At 38.6% G+C, this 11,791-nt stretch overlaps 2 pseudogenes; one reads left to right on the forward strand and one right to left on the reverse strand.

The window, feature by feature from the left end:
- Positions 1-993: 993 nt before the first annotated feature.
- LOC134376179 (tripartite motif-containing protein 51-like) lies at positions 994-7,603 on the reverse strand (annotated as a pseudogene).
- A 230-nt stretch (positions 7,604-7,833) lies between these two features.
- LOC134376180 (ferritin light chain-like) lies at positions 7,834-8,544 on the forward strand (annotated as a pseudogene).
- The last annotated feature ends 3,247 nt before the right edge of the window (positions 8,545-11,791 follow it).

Below are 11,791 nucleotides of genomic sequence, written 5' to 3' on the forward strand. Positions count from 1 at the left end.
GGTTTAGAAATTTCATTTTCCTCACCTTCAGCACATGCTTTTCTGCAGTATCCTGACTTGAGGCTGCACTCTAAGGAATACCCCATGTTCGGCAACAACCACATAAGAGCAGACCAGGCAGAGCCCTCCATCCATATCCTGTGTGTCATAGAGAAAGGTTTTCCCTCTGCAGCCTCCACAAGGCTTCTTCTCATTTGGGTGGCCTTTTTGAGAACTTCCCCTTTTTATGCAGATTAATATCAAAAATGATTTTGCCCAGTATTTACTAAATATGATTTGTAGATGCACAAACAAAAAGAACCTAAAACACAAAAATTATACCAAATTGGATGGTGCAATGTGGAAATATGGGCCTTCAATTTCCACTATAAGTATACCGTGCTGGTGGTGAGGTGAGAGGAAGTGTTGGAAAAAGCAGCTGCCCTGAGTTATCCTGGGCTTCATAAACCATCAGAAGGACCAGGAGACCATGTGGCTTTTCCCAGAATGGCAGTGTTACATGAAGACAGCACCTGGTGTATTATTCAGGGTTCTCCAGAGAGACAGAAACAAAAGTATATGTCTGTAATAAATATATGGCAGTGGATTTAGTAGGGGAATTGGCTCACAGGATTGTGAAGGCTGAGGAGTCCCACGATAAGCCATCTGCAAACTGGATGCCCTTTAGCGTGGCTCAGTTGAAGTGTGAAAGCCTCAGAACAAAGGAAGCCAATGGTGCCGTTGGTTTAAATGCTGGAACACAAGAGCTGAAGAGTCTTGAGTTCTGATGTTCACAGACAGAAGAGCTGAATGTATCCCAGTTCTTGCAGATAAAGAAAGATTCATCTTTTCCTCTGTTTTTTTTTTTTTCCCTCTCAGGGTCTCCAGCAGATTGGATGGTGCCCACTCATCTCGAAAGCACATCTTTCCCACCTAGTTCATTCAGGCCCACATGCTAATGTCTTCTGGAAACACCCTCGTAGACACACCCCAAGATATTGCTCTACCAGCTTTCTAGCAAAAAGGGATGCTGTATATAAGGGAAATTTTAGCAACATTAATAAAGCTCACAGTTCTACCTTCATAATCCATGAATACTACTATTAGATCAATCACCCTTGGCACATAATGCCATAAAAATGGGGAGATGGAAAAGACATTGCAGTGAATGTCCTCCTTAACACATCCAAGAAGAAAGAATCCCTCCTTCTCGTCTATCTTATCATAACTATTCTTCTCTTTCTAATAATCATTACAGACACCAAAAGACAAATTCCAAGAGTCCCCCACATCCACCTCCCTGTAATGTCTGCCAGAGGTAAAAGTCTGCACACCCCACGCAAGAAAACATCCAGGTTTTGGAGAGATATAGGATGCATCATGAGGATCACATCCAACACTAGTCCTTCTCAACTCTCCATATAGGAGGACTTGACTATTGACTCTTTGAGGATCCAGAGAAACATCCACTCAAAAAAGAAAAAGCATACATAGACATATATGTAAATAATGAAAATTTAAAGCCCTGAGATAAAAGTTGTTCTACCAAAAGGTTAATTTCCTGAAAAATATAAGGTTACAACAGTGAGAATAGCTTAGGTTGTAATATCTAATAAATTATAGGGATGATGAAAACATCTACAGAGCAAACAAATCCCTAACCAAAAATATTGAAAATTTTTGAGAATTCAAATATTGAGAGTCAAATGTAAAATCAATCTCTTTCAATTCAGTTTTCAAATCAAAATAGCCAGTAATTTATCTCCTGAACTTTCTTTTTAGTTATACAGGTTAGTATCAGAAAGACATTTCTTATTTCTAAGTAATAGTGTCATCATTTTGAATGAGATGTGAAGATATTCCCTTATCTAAGAACCTCTAAGGGAACTGGAAGAAAATCTATATGTCCATATGTGCATTTTGAAATATAACATGCAGCTTTTTATATTGTAAGCTGAAATTATTTTTGTTTTTATTACTACTTTAGTCTATAAGAAATTCCTTTTACGTTTTTACATTGTAACTCATATTTTTTACATTATATGAATACAATCTATCCACTGTGAAAAAAATTAAAAACAAACAAGCTCTAGCAAGCTATATATCCCCCCAAAATTGCTTAACAATTCAAAATTAAATATACTGAATAAATGTATAATTTTGTATGTAACAGTGAGAAATTAAGCTGAAATCTGATCACTGATCCATCTATTAAAATTTTCATTTTCTATGTGTCATTCCTTTTACTAACTGTATGACTCACTACATATGAACCTGGGTCATATTTATGTTTTGCACTATCATTAACTCTTGATATTGTAAATCTGCCTGTAAGGACATACTCAGTTAAAGGATTGCATAGTTATATGATTCATTTCTGAAAATATCTAAAACCATTAACAAAGGGGAAAATATTTCTCACGGGCTCCTAACAATAAATACTGATCACGGGAATACAGCCAATGGGTTGACACTCACCTTGGAAGTGGTTGAGCCTGTCCATCAGTCCAGTGATAGGCCCCACACTGATCTCTGGATGCAAAGGTTGGGGCGTGTGCACCAGCACTGATGTACTCCTGCAAGGACAAAGATGCAGGGCAGCCATAAAAAATATTATTCTTATATATAAGAGACTTCATCAGAATACTTTTAATGCACTAATTTTGAAATTTAAAAATTACCACCTTGTCAAATTCTTATTCACAATTCCTGAATTTTTAAGTATATTGCTAAAATGTCAGCATTTAGTCTAATTGCTCCTGCTATTGCCCAGAAATCTGTAAAGATCCTTAGTCTCTTATGCCCTTGAGCATATTCAGGAATGAAATTCTGGTGTCCATTAGCAAACTTCGCTGAAATCTCCATCTGGAAATGAGGGGTTCTCTGAAGACTGGTGTGTCTGTTGCTATCTTCACAGGGTAGAAATTGCGGAACTTCTCCAGACAGGGAGATCTGCTTCCTAAAGCAGAGCTTTCCTAGAGGAAAACACAGCTGTTAACACCTTAAGGGTTTGTTTCATCTATTTTTCAAAACTTGTGCATATAGAGTCTGTTGGTATACTCTCTTTCTCTCTCTTCCTTTCTCCCCAGCATCTGCTGGCAACCTCTGTGAGGTATTTGACTTTTTCACCACCTACAAAACTCAGCGGTCCTCCTTCATACGTGTAGGCTTTGGAGAACTAAAAAAAGTCAGGAATGAAGGGACAATTTTTTATCATTTTGTTTGTTTGTTTTTGCAACATTTGTATTAAACCTGCCAAATAAAATCACTCAGCATGACACTAAAAAGATGTATACCTGGATGGGAGAGGGGAAAAGTAGATCCAGGCAGATATTGAATTAATATCCCAATAAATTATGCCATCACTTTAGTAGATCCTGCCTGATATTTGGGGAAACTCTGAAAGATCATCTGCTGGAATCCAGGTACACACTCACCTGTGCATTATGTCTCCAAAAGCCCGTGAGAAGAAAAATGGAAACAGTGCTTTTCACAAGATACCTCTTCCACTAGTTCCGGGGTAAGATTGTGAAATGGTTTCAGAAGTTATTATTTCCCCACTGTCTTTCTTCCTGGGAAGCATTTTCTATGTCCTAACAACAACAACAACAACAACAACAACAACAACAACAACAACAACAAACAACAACAACAAGAAGAAAATCAGTCTACCCTACTGTCATAAATTAATGTCCTGGTAAAATCTGATTTTTGAAGACATTCTCAGTGTGAGACAAGGGGGAGGAGGCCTGGGGAGTCTCTGTGCTCTGCTATAACTATGAATAAGTTAATCAGCCATCGTTCCCAGGCCCTAACTAATTCCAAAGTTGGTATACCCCAAAATGATAGTAATGCAAGCCTAGATTCCCAAATTGCTCCATCTTTCTATGTCCATGAGTTAACCTAAATGTCAATAAACAGCTTATTCTTTTTTGAATTTTCAAAAAGTCAAAATATATTATTAATTTTTAGGTGGGAAGTATTTCTTGAGGATGTTACCTTAACCATTCTACAAAATTCTGTTGTTCATGGATAAAGTAGGAGGGATCTCTGGTTTGTAGAATCCCTTAGAGAGGCAATGTCCTCGAAACTAAGTAGCTGCAGTTTTAGAACGATGTTTTTGGAAACAAATGATGAAAATAGAATAGGAGATGGATTTCAGTTGAGACAGAAAAATAACTTCACATGAATGTTCAACATCCTGATACCCCATTTGTCAGTCATTACCTGGAACAGCTCCATATCTGTTTCCTTCAGTTCCTCATATGTCCTTAATATCTCCCTCTTTGGAGCCATTCTGAATTTACTTTCCTCGAGTTGCTAAAAAATGTCCTTGCCCTCCTTTCATAGTCTCTCTAACTGATGTTGCTCCTCTTCATGAAGAATTGCAGGCATCTTCTGACGTTCAGCTGTGGTTGCTTCTCTCCTTAAACTCATAACCCTGCAATGACACTGGGTTAGTCAAACCATCAACCTATTTCTCCATCTCCTACGGAATCTCATTGATTCTGTTTTGTATCAATTATTTTTAACCCTCCAAAAAAATTTTATTCCAATTTTTTTTGCATTAGGATAAACATAGTTTTATCCAACCAATTACAGTCACTTAATTCATGATAAAGTGTTTTCTAAGACAGTCATAAAGAAAAATTAACTTCATTTCTTCCTTGCAACCCCTATGTATGGAAAGGAAACCCAGTTCACGCTTGATAGATGGATTTTACAGCTATAGCATCTGGACTGGAATCTATTATTTAGCCCTTTTTCTGAGATTTGGGGCAAGGTACTTTAAACCATTTTATATGTGGTGACCTCAGACTAGCCTGTTCCTTTCCATGCATTTCCTCCAGGCAAACCTGTTCTATTAAGGCTTCATTTACCATCTCACCTCCATTATCTCTCTGATCTCCTTTCCTTCAATTCTACTGTTACTCCATTCTGCCACATAGACCTCACGGTGGTTCCTTAAACCACCTTCCTACTCGTGTTCCCAAATGCAATAACATTGCACGGGCTCTCTTTGCCACCTAGAATTCTCCCGCTGTGTACATGCTCATGATTGCCTTTCTCTTCAGGACTTTGTTTCAATGTGAATTTTCTAATGAGAACTTTTCTGACCCCCCATCTAAAACTCAACACGCATTTCCATGACCTACTCTTCTGTACTTTTTGTCAACTCCCCTCCTCTATTATTCTTCAAGAAACGTATCATGCTCTAACATATCATATATTTTACTTATTTACATATTGACCATTTGCCTTTATTTAACCTTGTTAGGGCAAGGATATTTTCGTCTTGTTTACTGTTACATTTTCTAGGTTAACAGTTGGCATAGTCTTGGTGCTCATAAAATATTTTTAATTAATATTCATTTAAATTATCACATCCTCAAGATAACCATCTACAAAGAAAAAATCACTTATTTTTAAAATTCTTTTCAAGTACTCAGACTTCTCCTTATATTTATATATCCATTTCCATATTATGGCATGTTTACATGTACCCCTCAACATACAAAACCACATCTCTCATCATATTCCCCCACCACACATGATATGTTATTCAATTATAATTACTTAATTTCAGGGTGTCCTTAGATTTGAGCCACTGCTCCCTCTGCCTGAGATTTTTCATCCATTTCCAAATGCTGTTTGTTCACCAGCATTCAGATCAATCCTTACCCTGCCTTTGAAGTTTCACTGGAATCTTCGATGCCTCCCAAATATCTCCTATACCCAACATTTAACCCATCCCAGCATATATGACAGTCTGTCTGATGCCTCATGTAGTTGTTGGTGTATAAGTACCGTGTTGCTTTACCTGGGAATAAACTAGCATGCTTTCGGTGATAACTGTGGCTTAGCTAGAAATTCAGCACTAGCCTTCTAAGATCTGGTTGTGGTAGTTTCCATATTCAGGTTTCTGTGATTTTCACAAGCTTTTTGCCATAAAGAGTACATTTTTCTTCATAGGCTTCTCCAGCAAAATAACCATGAATTGGAGTGCCATTGAAAAGAATAATGTAACATTCATACCCTAACATATGGAGGGGGTCCAGAATGAGAGAAAAACCAGCCCCATTGAAAATAAAGAGGTTTTAATGTTTCCCTTATTTACTTCAGATGTTCGTCATATCTGGGAGGCTTGAGGCAAAGGAACTCCAGAACAGACATTCTGAAAGGACTACACTAATAGAGTCCTCTGATACCCAAGGAAACCGACCCACAGGAATTTTATTTGTCCTTTACAGAAATGGATCTTCGGAGGCATCACTTGCCCTGTGTTCCTCAGCAGCCTACTAAGATACAGTGTCTGTGAATCTTGTGCTCCTGAGATTGACAGGAGGGCAAATAGTGTAGATTTTTGTCCTCTTCACAGAAGATCTCCTTTATCTCCTTGTGGGTCTTACACATATGTTCCTCAAAACTCAGGAATTGCCAGAGACTGGCTTTTCTGGCAAGGGAACCCAGTTTCTTCATATGAATATTGGTTTTAAGTCTCTCTGCTATGCTGATCTCTTGCATTCACAACAGTGAGCAGGAACTGAGATGTCTTGCCAGCAGAGGTAGAGACATGGCCTGCAAAAGCTGCACCCACAGCCCATGGTGACTAAGTCAATGAAGTACTTCATGCAGATGGAGCATGTGAGACCCTTCTGGAAGAATGCAAGATTCTGGGATCCATGTTTCTGAGAAAGAAGTAACAGGTCATTTCTGGGCCTGGGTTGGCGAGAAGTTTCTGAAGTTCTGTGTGCATAGTGATGGCTATACCCTCTTTTCTTAAAAAATGCTCCTTAAAGCAGGATACGCTCTATTTATTCTAGGACATAAATGAAAAACTGAGGCACAAGGAGAGCTGTCAGCTTTATAGCAGACCTTACTCTGACTACAAAACTTACCACCCCTTCGACTCCAAGTTGTCACTCCCTAACAGAATTCACATTTGTTCAAGTATTGATTTCTTGGATGTGGATATAGGATTTGGGTTGTGGTCCTAATTGCTCTAAAACAGTCATAACTGTCCCCATTATTCTTTCCAATAAGTGATAATAGATTCGGGAGTGAGTGAGAATCTCTATTTTGGCCAATGAAATATGAGAAGAAGACGGTCAGAGGGTTCTATAAAATGTCCTTAGAGAGAGGAACACAGAAGCACAGCTCCTTAAAACACAAACAAAACAAAACAGAATACAAATCAAACCAATCTAGGTTCATTCAAATAAAAAAAAAAAGATAGAAATTGGGGTCATTTATCTTCCTGGGGATTAAATTAACTTCTGCCCGGTGCAATACAAACTCTGAACTGACTTTTTAAATTTTTTTTTAATGAACATATATTTTTATCACAACCCTAACTGGTGGGTACTATAAAGTATTATAATTCTGCTTCCTGGCAGAAAAATTGAGGCAGAGGGTTTAAGTAACACATCCCTCTAAATTTGTTTTAAAAGAGTTTATTTATTTATTTTAATATGAAATATATATAATCACATTTCAGCTGCAATATTTATTTTGGCAGTTCTACATAGTCAATTTTACTGTCCTTTCTTTAATAACACTGAAGAATTTAATGAAAGAACCAAGAATCTTCGAATTACAATTAGATTTGACAGGCCAGAGTCATTGTCAGGAACTTATTAATAGTTTAATAAAAGGAAAATCTCAAATCTAATGACAACGTGCCACACACATAAAATTATTCCTTAAAGTAACAATTTATTTGGTCTAACAATCAGGTTCTGATTTCTAAATTAGGATATTTCGGGAATCTCCCGATTTCCCTTCTAGTCACTGTTCTACATTTCTCATTATTATTTTAGGAATTTAAAATCAGTCCACCCAGCGGTCCTGCGGATGTCTCCTGCTTCAGCAGAGCTTGGACGGAACAGACCGGGGTGCTGCTTCCTCTCTCCCAGCTTCGGACTGCCCTCCAATCTCCTCTTTCATTCACAACCTCTGGCACCATGTTCTTGGCCACCTCCTGCTTCAGGGACTAATGAAGAGCATTTTTTGTGGTGAGCTCCTTATTGACGACCAATCACCAGCTCCCAGATTCGTCACAATTATTCCACCAAGGTGGAGGCCGCAGTCAACCGCCTGATCTATCTGCATCTGGGGCCTCCCACACCCACCTCTCTCTGGGCTTGTGTTTTCACTGTGAAGATGTGGTTCTGGGGGGCATGGGCTACTTATCCTGCGAGTTGACTCAGGAGAAGCGGGAAGGTGACGAGCATCTTTTAAAGATGCAAAACCAGCGCGGTGGCCCGTGCCCTCCTCCAGGACATACAGAGCCGTCCGAAGATGAGAGGATAAAACCCTGGATGCCATGGAAGCCACCATAGCCCCGGAGAAGAACCTCAATCAGGCCCTTTTGGATCTTCATGTCCTGGGTTCTGCCTGCAGAGACCCCATCTCTGTGACTTGCTGGAGAGCCACTTCCTAGTTGAGGAAGTGAAACTCATCAAGAAGACAGGTGACCACCTGACGAATCTCTATAGGCAGGTCGGCCCCAACGCCTGGCTGGGTGAGTATCTCTTTGAAAGGCTCTCCCTGAAGCACGACTAGGAGCCTTGTTGGGACAATGGAATAATTTCATCAGGCCCCTTGCCTTAGGTCTGGTTGGGGGTGGTGCTGGGCATTCTTTGTAAGCAAGTTGTGTGTGGGTGGAGTTAGTGTGCACATGTGCTGAGTGCCACCTGGCTGGTGTTGACTGCCTCAGGTGTCTGCCCTGCGCAGCCATGTACTCCATCCTATGGCTCCAAGAACTGTTTTTGCTGATCACCTAGCTCAGAGACCTGTGAGTGAAGGGTTTGTGACCCAGTCTGTGAATGCACAGGAGAAGTCTGTGAGCTCCAGACCCAGTCCTAGCTCAACAAGCCTCCAGAGCCCAACAGCCTTTGAGGGGTCTTTCTGCGTCTTCTGGTATCAAGGCTCCTGCCTGGGCCTCACCTTCCAGCCACTAGGCAGCTTTTTAACCACCCTGGAGCAGCCCTTTCCTAAGCCTTGGACCAAATGGAAATAAAGCTTTTTGCAGGAAAAAAAAAAAAAATAGAAAGAAAGAAATTAAAATCAAGCCTAAAAGCTGAAGATTATGAAGGGAAGCATTTAGAATATTCAACAATAACGTCTTCTTAGTAAATTCAAAGTACCAATATTAATATACTAATTACATATGTGTGTATATGTATTAACATGAACTCTATGTATTCACTATACATACATACCTATAGCAGCAAACTCTGAATATTTTAGAGACTTTGCTGTAAAATTACATGATTTTGATAACTATCTTCTGAGCCCTAACAATATATTAAACAACCACAGAATATACAAAATAGAAACAATTAATATCCTAATAATCCATAAAATGCTTAGTAGGAATATGAGTTACAACTGGTATAATTTAGTAAATTTAGGATAGTAGGACATTTTTAGTACACAAGTTTATTAGTTTTTAAATAACAATAGAAGAAATTTCCTTGATAGTAGGCTTGATAGATAAGCTTACCCCAGGTTCAATTAATGATTTCTGCACTGATTCTTCCAAAACATCTGTTAAGTACAGCATAAGATCAGGAGCTCACTTGACGCAATAGTAACTTTCACAAAACTCCACAGTGCGGCCAACTCTAGGTGCAGTTCTTCTCTGGAGAAAAATGAACTTGTCTCTCATAGGTCCTTTTATTAGACTCTTTGAAGATCACACCCACCTCTTTAAAGCAATTATAGTCTCCAGGCATTTAGAAAGGTGCTATTAGGTTTATGCAGTGTTAGTAACACACCTCTGCACCATTGATTAAGTTGACACTACACTTAGTTCTAAAAACCAAGGTCTAAATGGTGCATCTCACACATAAATACTCTCATATTAGATGTATGCCAGTAATTAACTAAGATTCATTTAATAATGTTTATTGAGTTTCTTTCGAGAGACACACATTCCTCTAAGTGTTCCTCTAATACATCTACAGGATACTCCTGGAGTAGACCAACAGGGATAAGTCCCTAAACCTTAAATTCTTTTCCCTTTCCTGCACTCTAGGAGAGATCATTGATTAACAAATTAATCCCGTTCTCTTAGGGGTTGGTATCAAATTTACAAATATTTTGCCAATTTCATGGATGAAAAAATGAAATTATGGTATTATTTCAATTATTTTGTCTTCATTATTAATTAGAATTAGCTTCTTTTCCTGTTTATCAGAACTTTCATTTTCCTTGTCATGAATTAGCTCTTCATTGCCCATTTTTCTATTGGGCAATCTATTTTTTTCTGCGTATAAGTACAGGTTCTTGATTGCATTCTGCACACAAATTCTTTTTAAAACAAGTATGACATACAACCCATTCTTCTTGTTCATTGTCCTTACATCCTATAAAGTGGCCATAAGCACTGTGTTAACCAATATTGAAGCATCGCTGCTATAGCTGAAATACGGATTCCATTCCTATGAGCCTTTGGCTACAACATTTTCATCCTTCAGTCAATACATAACCTTATTTTATTTGGGTTTCTGTTTAAAGACACCTTATTTAATACATATTATTAATTCATTCACATTGAACTCACAGCCAACAGCACTGTAACTCGGGCCTTCACAAAGCTTATGTGACACACGTTATTTTCATAAAACACATCACAGACTTCTTGTGCTTAGAAACACTAGATGCTTCAGCTCTACGTTTGAGGGCCATTTTAAGCAGTGAAATCAACAAGAAAAAGTGCAAAATGTGGCACCTGATATACTATGAAAATGACACTTGTTTACAGCATGAAAGTTGAAATAGGAAGGCAGATCGTCACCATTTTCAAAATTAGCTGGAAACATGCCCCTAGCAGGACTCAAATTTTTGCAGCTCTGTGCATATCCATGAATAACCAAGAAAGTCCTTTGCATATTGGTTTTTACAAATAAATGGTAGTGAGTAGGCAAATACAGAATTTGAATATTGCGGGTTGACTGTTTTTTTCTTTGTATGCCAGATTTTTGTGTTTTATGTGAAAATCCAAAAAAAGAAAATGATTTGGAAAGAGGCTATCCAAATATTTACTGAGACAGTAGTTTTTTGCCAATGGAGCACACAACCTTTGGTTGAATTAGCTTCATCTGTTGCTTATAACAGGATAGTAGAACTGGGTAATTTATAAAGAAATGAAATTTATTTCTTACAATTTTGGAGGCTTGGAAGTCCTAAATCTAGGGAAAATATCTGGTGAGGGCCTTCTTCCTGGTGGGGTGACTCCCTACAGCCACCAAGAGTATCATATGGCTAGAATAAGAGTGAACTAATCTTCTCACTAGCTCTCCTTATAAAGCCATCAGAACCACACCCATGACCACCCATTAAACCATCAATGGATTAATCCACGCACAATGGCACAGTCCTCGTGATCCAATCACCTCTTAAATGACTCAGCTTTCAAATACCAAAATTGCATTTCCCATCCTCTTAACCCTGTTACAATGGAGATCAAGTCTCAAATACATGAACTTTTGGGGGACGTATTTGGCCTGTAGCAATGATCAAGACAGTCATAACAGTGAAAATAAATTTATTGGATCAAGGTGCTGGCATTTGGTGAGGGTCTTCTTGCTCTGTCATCTTATTGTAAGAGGCTGAAGGACAAGACACCATGATCCTGCAAGGGGGAGAGAAAGGCAGAGAGGGAGAACTCACAGCCCCAGTCCTTTTTATAATCCACATGAATCCATTCATGAGGGTAGAGCCCTCAAGACTTAATAATGTCTCAAATGTCCCATATCTTAAGACTGTTGCATTGGGGATTGAGTTTCCAATACATGCTTTTTGG

This window comes from Cynocephalus volans, chromosome 4 (genome assembly GCF_027409185.1).
Source record: "Cynocephalus volans isolate mCynVol1 chromosome 4, mCynVol1.pri, whole genome shotgun sequence".
In the NCBI taxonomy this organism is placed as follows: domain Eukaryota; kingdom Metazoa; phylum Chordata; class Mammalia; order Dermoptera; family Cynocephalidae; genus Cynocephalus; species Cynocephalus volans.